Source organism: Scyliorhinus torazame, chromosome 9 (genome assembly GCF_047496885.1).
Source record: "Scyliorhinus torazame isolate Kashiwa2021f chromosome 9, sScyTor2.1, whole genome shotgun sequence".
NCBI classification, from domain to species: Eukaryota; Metazoa; Chordata; class Chondrichthyes; order Carcharhiniformes; family Scyliorhinidae; genus Scyliorhinus; species Scyliorhinus torazame.
Window position 1 is genome coordinate 4620457 of NC_092715.1, and position 16290 is coordinate 4636746.

General features: G+C 60.1%; 1 protein-coding gene across 2 annotated transcripts in view; it reads right to left on the minus strand.

Moving 5' to 3' along the window:
• Nucleotides 1–16290, minus strand: part of agxt2 (alanine--glyoxylate aminotransferase 2) — a 600286-nt gene that overhangs the window by 340631 nt on the left and 243365 nt on the right. The gene's annotated exons all lie outside the window — the stretch shown is intronic.

The following is a 16290-nucleotide window of genomic DNA, read 5'->3' on the forward strand; positions in this document are numbered from 1 at the left end:
CCGACGCACAGGACACTGACGGACAGGACACCGACGCACAGGACACTGACGCACAGGACACTGACACACAGGACACTGACGCACAGGACACTGACGCACAGGACACTGACGCACAGGACACCGACGCACAGGACACTGACGCACAGGACACTGACACACAGGACACCGACGCACAGGACACCGACGCACAGGACACTGACGCACAGGACACTGACACACAGGACACCGACGCACAGGACACTGACGCACAGGACACCGACGCACAGGACACTGACGCACAGGACACTGATGCACAGGACACCGACGCTCAGGACACTGACGCACAGGACACTGACGCTCAGGACACTGACGCACAGGACACCGACGCACAGGACACTGACGCACAGGACACTGACGCACAGGACACCGACACACGCGACACTGATGCACAGGACACTGACACACAGGACAACGACGCACAGGACACCGACGCACAGGACACTGACGCACAGGACACCGACGCACAGGACACAGACACACAGGACACCGACGCACAGGACACTGACGGACAGGACACCGACGCACAGGACACTGACGCACAGGACACTGACACACAGGACACTGACGCACAGGACACTGACGCACAGGACACTGACGCACAGGACACCGACGCACAGGACACTGACGCACAGGACACTGACACACAGGACACCGACGCACAGGACACCGACGCACAGGACACTGACGCACAGGACACTGACACACAGGACACCGACGCACAGGACACTGACGCACAGGACACCGACGCACAGGACACTGACGCACAGGACACTGATGCACAGGACACCGACGCTCAGGACACTGACGCACAGGACACTGACGCTCAGGACACTGACGCACAGGACACCGACGCACAGGACACTGACGCACAGGACACTGACGCACAGGACACCGACACACGCGACACTGATGCACAGGACACTGACGCACAGGACACTGACGCACAGGACACTGACGCACAGGACACTGACGCACAGGACACCGACGCACAGGACACTGACGCACAGGACACTGACGCACAGGACACCGACACACACGACACTGATGCACAGGACACTGACGCACAGGACACTGACACACAGGACACCGACGCACAGGACACTGACGCACAGGACACTGACGCACAGGACACCGACACACACGACACTGACGCACAGGACGCTGACGCACAGGACACCGACACACGCGACACTGATGCACAGGACACCGACACACAGGACACCGACGCACAGGACACTGACGCACAGGACACTGACACACAGGACACTGACACACAGGACACCGACGCACAGGACACCGACACACAGGACACTGACGCACAGGACACTGACACACAGGACACTGACACACAGGACACTGACACACAGGACACTGACACACAGGACACCGACGCACAGGACACCGACACACAGGACACTGACGCACAGGACACTGACGCACAGGACACTGACACACAGGACACTGACACACAGGACACTGACGCACAGGACACTGACGCACAGGACACCGACGCACAGGACACTGACGCACAGGACACTGACGCTCAGGACATCGACGCACAGGACACTGACACACAGGACACTGACGCCCAGGACACTGACACACAGGACACGCCCAGGACACTGACGCACAGGACACTGACGCACAGGACACTGACACACAGGACACCGACGCACACGACACTGACACACAGGACACTGACGCACAGGACACTGACGCACAGGACACCGACGCACAGGACACTGACGCACAGGACACTGACGCACAGGACACTGACGCACAGGACACCGACGCACAGGACACCGACGCACACGACACTGACACACACGACACTGACGCACAGGACACTGACGCACAGGACACTGACGAACAGGACACCGACGCACAGGACACTGACGCACAGGACACCGACGCACAGGACACCGACACACAGGACACCGACGCACAGGACACTGACGCACAGGACACCGACGCACAGGACACCGACGCACAGGACACTGACACACAGGACACCGACACACAGGACACTGACGCACAGGACACCGACGCACAGGACACCGACGCACAGGACACTGACGCACAGGACACTGATGCACAGGACACTGACACACAGGACACCGACGCACAGGACACTGACGCACAGGACACTGATGCACAGGACACTGACACACAGGACAACGACGCACAGGACACCGACGCACAGGACACTGACGCACAGGACACCGACGCACAGGACACTGACACACAGGACACCGACGCACAGGACACTGACGCACAGGACACCGACGCACAGGACACTGACGCACAGGACACTGACACACAGGACACTGACGCACAGGACACTGACGCACAGGACACTGACGCACAGGACACCGACGCACAGGACACTGACCCACAGGACACTGACACACAGGACACCGACGCACAGGACACCGACGCACAGGACACTGACGCACAGGACACTGACACACAGGACACCGACGCACAGGACACTGACGCACAGGACACCGACGCACAGGACACTGACGCACAGGACACTGATGCACAGGACACCGACGCTCAGGACACTGACGCACAGGACACTGACGCTCAGGACACTGACGCACAGGACACCGACGCACAGGACACTGACGCACAGGACACTGACGCACAGGACATCGACACACGCGACACTGATGCACAGGACACTGACGCACAGGACACTGACGCACAGGACACTGACGCACAGGACACTGACGCACAGGACACCGACGCACAGGACACTGACGCACAGGACACTGACGCACAGGACACCGACACACACGACACTGATGCACAGGACACTGACGCACAGGACACTGACACACAGGACACCGACGCACAGGACACTGACGCACAGGACACTGACGCACAGGACACCGACACACACGACACTGACGCACAGGACACTGACGCACAGGACACCGACGCACAGGACACTGACGCACAGGACACTGACGCACAGGACACCGACACACACGACACTGATGCACAGGACACTGACGCACAGGACACCGACACACAGGACACTGATGCACAGGACACTGATGCACAGGACACTGACGCACAGGACACTGACGCACAGGACACCGACACACAGGACACTGATGCACAGGACACCGACGCACAGGACACTGACGCACAGGACACTGACGCACAGGACACTGACGCACAGGACACTGACGCACACGACACTGACGCACAGGACACTGACACACAGGACACTGACGCCCAGGACACTGATGCCCAGGACACCGACACACACGACACTGATGCACAGGACACTGACGCCCAGGACACCGACACACACGACACTGATGCACAGGACACTGACGCACAGGACACTAACGCACAGGACACTGACGCACAGGACACTGACGCACACGACACTGATGCACAGGACACTGACACACAGGACACTGACGCCCAGGACACCGACACACACGACACTGATGCACAGGACACTGACGCACAGGACACTAACGCACAGGACACTGACGCACAGGACACTGACGCACACGACACTGACGCACAGGACACTGACACACAGGACACTGACGCATAGGACACTGACGCATAGGACACTGACACACAGGACACTAACGCACAGGACACTGACGTACAGGACACCGACACACAGGACACCGACACACAGGACACTGACGCCCAGGACACTGACGCACAGGACACCGACGCACAGGACACCGACACACAGGACACTGACGCCCAGGACACTGACGCACAGGACACCGACGCACACGACACTGACACACACGACACTGACGCACAGGACACTGACGCACAGGACACTGACGAACAGGACACCGACGCACAGGACACTGACGCACAGGACACCGACGCACAGGACACCGACGCACAGGACACCGACGCACAGGACACTGACGCACAGGACACCGACGCACAGGACACTGACGCACAGGACACTGACACACAGGACACCGACACACAGGACACCGACGCACAGGACACCGACGCACAGGACACTGACGCACAGGACACTGACACACAGGACACTGACGCACAGGACACCGACGCACAGGACACCGACGCACAGGACACTGACGCACAGGACACTGATGCACAGGACACTGACACACAGGACACCGACGCACAGGACACTGACGCACAGGACACTGATGCACAGGACACTGACACACAGGACAACGACGCACAGGACACCGACGCACAGGACACTGACGCACAGGACACCGACGCACAGGACACTGACGCACAGGACACTGACGCACAGGACACCGACACACGCGACACTGATGCACAGGACACTGACGCACAGGACACTGACGCACAGGACACTGACGCACAGGACACTGACGCACAGGACACCGACGCACAGGACACTGACGCACAGGACACTGACGCACAGGACACCGACACACACGACACTGATGCACAGGACACTGACGCACAGGACACTGACACACAGGACACCGACGCACAGGACACTGACGCACAGGACACTGACGCACAGGACACCGACACACACGACACTGACGCACAGGACACTGACGCACAGGACACCGACGCACAGGACACTGACGCACAGGACACTGACGCACAGGACACCGACACACACGACACTGATGCACAGGACACTGACGCACAGGACACCGACACACAGGACACTGATGCACAGGACACTGATGCACAGGACACTGACGCACAGGACACTGACGCACAGGACACCGACACACAGGACACTGATGCACAGGACACCGACGCACAGGACACTGACGCACAGGACACTGACGCACAGGACACTGACGCACAGGACACTGACGCACACGACACTGACGCACAGGACACTGACACACAGGACACTGACGCCCAGGACACTGATGCCCAGGACACCGACACACACGACACTGATGCACAGGACACTGACGCCCAGGACACCGACACACACGACACTGATGCACAGGACACTGACGCACAGGACACTAACGCACAGGACACTGACGCACAGGACACTGACGCACACGACACTGATGCACAGGACACTGACACACAGGACACTGACGCCCAGGACACCGACACACACGACACTGATGCACAGGACACTGACGCACAGGACACTAACGCACAGGACACTGACGCACAGGACACTGACGCACACGACACTGACGCACAGGACACTGACACACAGGACACTGACGCACAGGACACTGACGCATAGGACACTGACACACAGGACACTAACGCACAGGACACTGACGTACAGGACACCGACACACAGGACACCGACACACAGGACACTGACGCCCAGGACACTGACGCACAGGACACCGACACACAGGACACTGACGCCCAGGACACCGACACACAGGACACTGACGCCCAGGACACTGACGCACAGGACAGTAACGCACAGGACACTGACGCACAGGACACCGACGCACAGGACACCGACGCACAGGACACCGACGCACAGGACACCGACACACAGGACACCGACGCACAGGACACTGACGCACAGGACACTGACACACAGGACACTGACACACAGGACACCGATGCACAGAACACTGACGCACAGGACAGTAACGCACAGGACACTGACGCACAGGACACTGACACACAGGACACTGACGCACAGGACACTGACGCACAGGACACCGATGCACAGAACACTGACGCACAGGACACTGACACACAGGATACTGACGCACAGGACACTGACGCACAGGACACCGACACACAGGACACTGACGCACAGGACACTGACGTCCAGGACACCGACGCACAGGACACCGACACACAGGAAACTGACGCCCAGGACACCGACGCACAGGACACCGACACACAGGACACTGACGCACAGGACACCGACGCACAGGACACTGACGCACAGGACACCGACGCACAGGACACCGACACACAGGACACCGACGCACAGGACACTGACGCACAGGACACTGACACACAGGACACTGACGCACAGGACACTGACGCACAGGACACCGACGCACAGGACACCGACGCTCAGGACACTGACGCACAGGACACTGACACACAGGACACCGACACACAGGACACTGACGCACAGGACACCGACGCACAGGACACTGACGCACAGGACACTGACACACAGGACACCGACACACAGGACACTGACGCACAGGACACCGACGCACAGGACACCGACGCACAGGACACTGACGCACAGGACACCGACGCACAGGACACTGACGCACAGGACACCGACGCACAGGACACCGACGCACAGGACACTGACGCACAGGACACTGACACACAGGACACCGACGCACAGGACACCGACGCACAGGACACTGACGCACAGGACACTGACACACAGGACACCGACGCACAGGACACTGACACACAGGACACCGACGCACAGGACACCGACGCACAGGACACCGACGCACAGGACACTGACGCACAGGACACTGACACACAGGACACCGACACACAGGACACTGACGCACAGGACACTGACACACAGGACACCGACACACAGGACACTGACACACAGGACACCGACACACAGGACACTGACGCACAGGACACCGACGCACAGGACACCGACGCACAGGACACTGACGCACAGGACACCGACGCTCAGGACACTGACGCACAGGACACTGACGCTCAGGACACTGACGCACAGGACACCGACGCACAGGACACTGACGCACAGGACACTGACGCTCAGGACACTGACGCACAGGACACCGACGCACAGGACACTGACGCACAGGACACTGACACACAGGACACTGACACCCAGGACACCGACACACGCGACACTGATGCACAGGACACTGACGCACAGGACACTGACGCACAGGACACTGACGCACAGGACACTGACGCACAGGACACCGACGCACAGGACACTGACGCACAGGACACCGACGCACAGGACACCGACACACACGACACTGATGCACAGGACACTGACGCACAGGACACTGACGCACAGGACACCGACGCACAGGACACTGACGCACAGGACACCGACGCACAGGACACTGACGCACAGGACACCGACGCACAGGACACTGACGCACAGGACACCGACGCACAGGACACCGACACACACGACACTGATGCACAGGACACTGACGCACAGGACACTGACGCACAGGACACCGACGCACAGGACACTGACGCACAGGACACCGACGCACAGGACACTGACGCACAGGACACTGACACACAGGACACCGACGCACAGGACACTGACGCACAGGACACCGACGCACAGGACACTGACGCACAGGACACTGATGCACAGGACACCGACGCTCAGGACACTGACGCACAGGACACTGACGCTCAGGACACTGACGCACAGGACACCGACGCACAGGACACTGACGCACAGGACACTGACGCACAGGACACCGACACACGCGACACTGATGCACAGGACACTGACGCACAGGACACTGACGCACAGGACACTGACGCACAGGACACTGATGCACAGGACACCGACGCACAGGACACTGACGCACAGGACACTGACGCACAGGACACCGACACACACGACACTGACGCACAGGACACTGACGCACAGGACACCGACGCACAGGACACTGACGCACAGGACACTGACGCACAGGACACCGACACACACGACACTGATGCACAGGACACTGACGCACAGGACACCGACACACAGGACACTGATGCACAGGACACTGATGCACAGGACACTGACGCACAGGACACTGACGCACAGGACACCGACACACAGGACACTGATGCACAGGACACCGACGCACAGGACACTGACGCACAGGACACTGACGCACAGGACACCGACGCACAGGACACCGACGCACAGGACACTGACACACAGGACACCGACACACAGGACACTGACGCACAGGACACCGACGCACAGGACACCGACGCACAGGACACTGACGCACAGGACACTGATGCACAGGACACTGACACACAGGACACCGACGCACAGGACACTGACGCACAGGACACTGATGCACAGGACACTGACACACAGGACAACGACGCACAGGACACCGACGCACAGGACACTGACGCACAGGACACCGACGCACAGGACACTGACACACAGGACACCGACGCACAGGACACTGACGCACAGGACACCGACGCACAGGACACTGACGCACAGGACACTGACACACAGGACACTGACGCACAGGACACTGACGCACAGGACACTGACGCACAGGACACCGACGCACAGGACACTGACCCACAGGACACTGACACACAGGACACCGACGCACAGGACACCGACGCACAGGACACTGACGCACAGGACACTGACACACAGGACACCGACGCACAGGACACTGACGCACAGGACACCGACGCACTGGACACTGACGCACAGGACACTGATGCACAGGACACCGACGCTCAGGACACTGACGCACAGGACACTGACGCTCAGGACACTGACGCACAGGACACCGACGCACAGGACACTGACGCACAGGACACTGACGCACAGGACATCGACACACGCGACACTGATGCACAGGACACTGACGCACAGGACACTGACGCACAGGACACTGACGCACAGGACACTGACGCACAGGACACCGACGCACAGGACACTGACGCACAGGACACTGACGCACAGGACACCGACACACACGACACTGATGCACAGGACACTGACGCACAGGACACTGACACACAGGACACCGACGCACAGGACACTGACGCACAGGACACTGACGCACAGGACACCGACACACACGACACTGACGCACAGGACACTGACGCACAGGACACCGACGCACAGGACACTGACGCACAGGACACTGACGCACAGGACACCGACACACACGACACTGATGCACAGGACACTGACGCACAGGACACCGACACACAGGACACTGATGCACAGGACACTGATGCACAGGACACTGACGCACAGGACACTGACGCACAGGACACCGACACACAGGACACTGATGCACAGGACACCGACGCACAGGACACTGACGCACAGGACACTGACGCACAGGACACTGACGCACAGGACACTGACGCACACGACACTGACGCACAGGACACTGACACACAGGACACTGACGCCCAGGACACTGATGCCCAGGACACCGACACACACGACACTGATGCACAGGACACTGACGCCCAGGACACCGACACACACGACACTGATGCACAGGACACTGACGCACAGGACACTAACGCACAGGACACTGACGCACAGGACACTGACGCACACGACACTGATGCACAGGACACTGACACACAGGACACTGACGCCCAGGACACCGACACACACGACACTGATGCACAGGACACTGACGCACAGGACACTAACGCACAGGACACTGACGCACAGGACACTGACGCACACGACACTGACGCACAGGACACTGACACACAGGACACTGACGCACAGGACACTGACGCATAGGACACTGACACACAGGACACTAACGCACAGGACACTGACGTACAGGACACCGACACACAGGACACCGACACACAGGACACTGACGCCCAGGACACTGACGCACAGGACACCGACGCACAGGACACCGACACACAGGACACTGACGCCCAGGACACTGACGCACAGGACACCGACGCACACGACACTGACACACACGACACTGACGCACAGGACACTGACGCACAGGACACTGACGAACAGGACACCGACGCACAGGACACTGACGCACAGGACACCGACGCACAGGACACCGACGCACAGGACACCGACGCACAGGACACTGACGCACAGGACACCGACGCACAGGACACTGACGCACAGGACACTGACACACAGGACACCGACACACAGGACACCGACGCACAGGACACCGACGCACAGGACACTGACGCACAGGACACTGACACACAGGACACTGACGCACAGGACACCGACGCACAGGACACCGACGCACAGGACACTGACGCACAGGACACTGATGCACAGGACACTGACACACAGGACACCGACGCACAGGACACTGACGCACAGGACACTGATGCACAGGACACTGACACACAGGACAACGACGCACAGGACACCGACGCACAGGACACTGACGCACAGGACACCGACGCACAGGACACTGACGCACAGGACACTGACGCACAGGACACCGACACACGCGACACTGATGCACAGGACACTGACGCACAGGACACTGACGCACAGGACACTGACGCACAGGACACTGACGCACAGGACACCGACGCACAGGACACTGACGCACAGGACACTGACGCACAGGACACCGACACACACGACACTGATGCACAGGACACTGACGCACAGGACACTGACACACAGGACACCGACGCACAGGACACTGACGCACAGGACACTGACGCACAGGACACCGACACACACGACACTGACGCACAGGACACTGACGCACAGGACACCGACGCACAGGACACTGACGCACAGGACACTGACGCACAGGACACCGACACACACGACACTGATGCACAGGACACTGACGCACAGGACACCGACACACAGGACACTGATGCACAGGACACTGATGCACAGGACACTGACGCACAGGACACTGACGCACAGGACACCGACACACAGGACACTGATGCACAGGACACCGACGCACAGGACACTGACGCACAGGACACTGACGCACAGGACACTGACGCACAGGACACTGACGCACACGACACTGACGCACAGGACACTGACACACAGGACACTGACGCCCAGGACACTGATGCCCAGGACACCGACACACACGACACTGATGCACAGGACACTGACGCCCAGGACACCGACACACACGACACTGATGCACAGGACACTGACGCACAGGACACTAACGCACAGGACACTGACGCACAGGACACTGACGCACACGACACTGATGCACAGGACACTGACACACAGGACACTGACGCCCAGGACACCGACACACACGACACTGATGCACAGGACACTGACGCACAGGACACTAACGCACAGGACACTGACGCACAGGACACTGACGCACACGACACTGACGCACAGGACACTGACACACAGGACACTGACGCACAGGACACTGACGCATAGGACACTGACACACAGGACACTAACGCACAGGACACTGACGTACAGGACACCGACACACAGGACACCGACACACAGGACACTGACGCCCAGGACACTGACGCACAGGACTCCGACGCACAGGACACCGACACACAGGACACTGACGCCCAGGACACTGACGCACAGGACACCGACACACAGGACACTGACGCCCAGGACACCGACACACAGGACACTGACGCCCAGGACACTGACGCACAGGACAGTAACGCACAGGACACTGACGCACAGGACACCGACGCACAGGACACCGACGCACAGGACACCGACGCACAGGACACCGACACACAGGACACCGACGCACAGGACACTGACGCACAGGACACTGACACACAGGACACTGACACACAGGACACCGATGCACAGAACACTGACGCACAGGACAGTAACGCACAGGACACTGACGCACAGGACACTGACACACAGGACACTGACGCACAGGACACTGACGCACAGGACACCGATGCACAGAACACTGACGCACAGGACACTGACACACAGGATACTGACGCACAGGACACTGACGCACAGGACACCGACACACAGGACACTGACGCACAGGACACTGACGTCCAGGACACCGACGCACAGGACACCGACACACAGGAAACTGACGCCCAGGACACCGACGCACAGGACACCGACACACAGGACACTGACGCACAGGACACCGACGCACAGGACACTGACGCACAGGACACCGACGCACAGGACACCGACACACAGGACACCGACGCACAGGACACTGACGCACAGGACACTGACACACAGGACACTGACGCACAGGACACTGACGCACAGGACACCGACGCACAGGACACCGACGCTCAGGACACTGACGCACAGGACACTGACACACAGGACACCGACACACAGGACACTGACGCACAGGACACCGACGCACAGGACACTGACGCACAGGACACTGACACACAGGACACCGACACACAGGACACTGACGCACAGGACACCGACGCACAGGACACCGACGCACAGGACACTGACGCACAGGACACCGACGCACAGGACACTGACGCACAGGACACCGACGCACAGGACACCGACGCACAGGACACTGACGCACAGGACACTGACACACAGGACACCGACGCACAGGACACCGACGCACAGGACACTGACGCACAGGACACTGACACACAGGACACCGACGCACAGGACACTGACACACAGGACACCGACGCACAGGACACCGACGCACAGGACACCGACGCACAGGACACTGACGCACAGGACACTGACACACAGGACACCGACACACAGGACACTGACGCACAGGACACTGACACACAGGACACCGACACACAGGACACTGACACACAGGACACCGACACACAGGACACTGACGCACAGGACACCGACGCACAGGACACCGACGCACAGGACACTGACGCACAGGACACCGACGCTCAGGACACTGACGCACAGGACACTGACGCTCAGGACACTGACGCACAGGACACCGACGCACAGGACACTGACGCACAGGACACTGACGCTCAGGACACTGACGCACAGGACACCGACGCACAGGACACTGACGCACAGGACACTGACACACAGGACACTGACACCCAGGACACCGACACACGCGACACTGATGCACAGGACACTGACGCACAGGACACTGACGCACAGGACACTGACGCACAGGACACTGACGCACAGGACACCGACGCACAGGACACTGACGCACAGGACACCGACGCACAGGACACCGACACACACGACACTGATGCACAGGACACTGACGCACAGGACACTGACGCACAGGACACCGACGCACAGGACACTGACGCACAGGACACCGACGCACAGGACACTGACGCACAGGACACCGACGCACAGGACACTGACGCACAGGACACCGACGCACAGGACACCGACACACACGACACTGATGCACAGGACACTGACGCACAGGACACTGACGCACAGGACACCGACGCACAGGACACTGACGCACAGGACACCGACGCACAGGACACTGACGCACAGGACACTGACACACAGGACACCGACGCACAGGACACTGACGCACAGGACACCGACGCACAGGACACTGACGCACAGGACACTGATGCACAGGACACCGACGCTCAGGACACTGACGCACAGGACACTGACGCTCAGGACACTGACGCACAGGACACCGACGCACAGGACACTGACGCACAGGACACTGACGCACAGGACACCGACACACGCGACACTGATGCACAGGACACTGACGCACAGGACACTGACGCACAGGACACTGACGCACAGGACACTGATGCACAGGACACCGACGCACAGGACACTGACGCACAGGACACTGACGCACAGGACACCGACACACACGACACTGACGCACAGGACACTGACGCACAGGACACCGACGCACAGGACACTGACGCACAGGACACTGACGCACAGGACACCGACACACACGACACTGATGCACAGGACACTGACGCACAGGACACCGACACACAGGACACTGATGCACAGGACACTGATGCACAGGACACTGACGCACAGGACACTGACGCACAGGACACCGACACACAGGACACTGATGCACAGGACACCGACGCACAGGACACTGACGCACAGGACACTGACGCACAGGACACTGACGCACACGACACTGACGCACAGGACACTGACACACAGGACACTGACGCCCAGGACACTGATGCCCAGGACACCGACACACACGACACTGATGCACAGGACACTGACGCCCAGGACACCGACACACACGACACTGATGCACAGGACACTGACGCACAGGACACTAACGCACAGGACACTGACGCACAGGACACTGACGCACACGACACTGATGCACAGGACACTGACACACAGGACACTGACGCCCAGGACACCGACACACACGACACTGATGCACAGGACACTGACGCACAGGACACTAACGCACAGGACACTGACGCACAGGACACTGACGCACACGACACTGACGCACAGGACACTGACACACAGGACACTGACGCACAGGACACTGACGCACAGGACACTGACACACAGGACACTAACGCACAGGACACTGACGTACAGGACACCGACACACAGGACACCGACACACAGGACACCGACGCCCAGGACACTGACGCACAGGACACCGACGCACAGGACACCGACACACAGGACACTGACGCCCAGGACACTGACGCACAGGACACCGACACACAGGACACTGACGCCCAGGACACCGACACACAGGACACTGACGCCCAGGACACTGACGCACAGGACAGTAACGCACAGGACACTGACGCACAGGACACTGACGCACAGGACACCGACGCACAGGACACCGACGCACAGGACACCGACACACAGGACACCGACGCACAGGACACTGACGCACAGGACACTGACACACAGGACACTGACGCACAGGACACTGACGCACAGGACACCGATGCACAGAACACTGACGCACAGGACACTGACACACAGGATACTGACGCACAGGACACTGACGCACAGGACACTGACGTCCAGGACACCGACGCACAGGACACCGACACACAGGAAACTGACGCCCAGGACACCGACGCACAGGACACCGACACACAGGACACTGACGCACAGGACACCGACGCACAGGACACTGACGCACAGGACACCGACGCACAGGACACCGACACACAGGACACCGACGCACAGGACACTGACGCACAGGACACTGACACACAGGACACTGACACACAGGACACCGACGCACAGGACACCGACACACAGGACACTGACGCACAGGACACTGACATACAGGACACTGACACACAGGACACTGACACACAGGACACTGACACACAGGACACCGACGCACAGGACACCGACACACAGGACACTGACGCACAGGACACTGACACACACGACACTGACACACAGGACACTGACGCACAGGACACTGACGCACAGGACACTGACACACAGGACACTGACACACAGGACACTGACGCACAGGACACTGACACACAGGACACTGACACACAGGACACTGACACACACGACACTGACGCACAGGACACTGACGCACAGGACACCGACACACAGGACACTGACGCACAGGACACTGACACACAGGACACTGACGCACAGGACACTGACGCACAGGACACTGACGCACAGGACACTGACGCACAGGACACCGACACACAGGACACCGACGCTCAGGACACTGACGCACAGGACACTGACACACAGGACACCGACACACAGGACACTGACGCACAGGACACCGACGCACAGGACACTGACGCACAGGACACTGACACACAGGACACCGACACACAGGACACTGACGCACAGGACACCGACGCACAGGACACCGACGCACAGGACACTGACGCACAGGACACCGACGCACAGGACACTGACGCACAGGACACCGACGCACAGGACACCGACGCACAGGACACTGACACACAGGACACCGATGCACAGGACACCGACGCACAGGACACTGACGCACAGGACACTGACACACAGGACACCGACGCACAGGACACTGACACACAGGACACCGACGCACAGGACACCGACGCACAGGACACCGACGCACAGGACACTGACGCACAGGACACTGACACACAGGACACCGACACACAGGACACTGACGCACAGGACACTGACACACAGGACACCGACACACAGGACACTGACGCACAGGACACTGACACACAGGACACTGACACACAGGACACCGACACACAGGACACTGACGCACAGGACACCGACGCACAGGACACCGACGCACAGGACACTGACGCACAGGACACCGACGCTCAGGACACTGACGCACAGGACACTGACGCTCAGGACACTGACGCACAGGACACCGACGCACAGGACACTGACGCACAGGACACTGACGCTCAGGACACTGACGCACAGGACACCGACGCACAGGACACTGACGCACAGGACACTGACACACAGGACACTGACACCCAGGACACCGACACACGCGACACTGACGCACAGGACACTGACGCACAGGACACTGACGCACAGGACACTGACGCACAGGACACCGACGCACAGGACACTGACGCACAGGACACTGA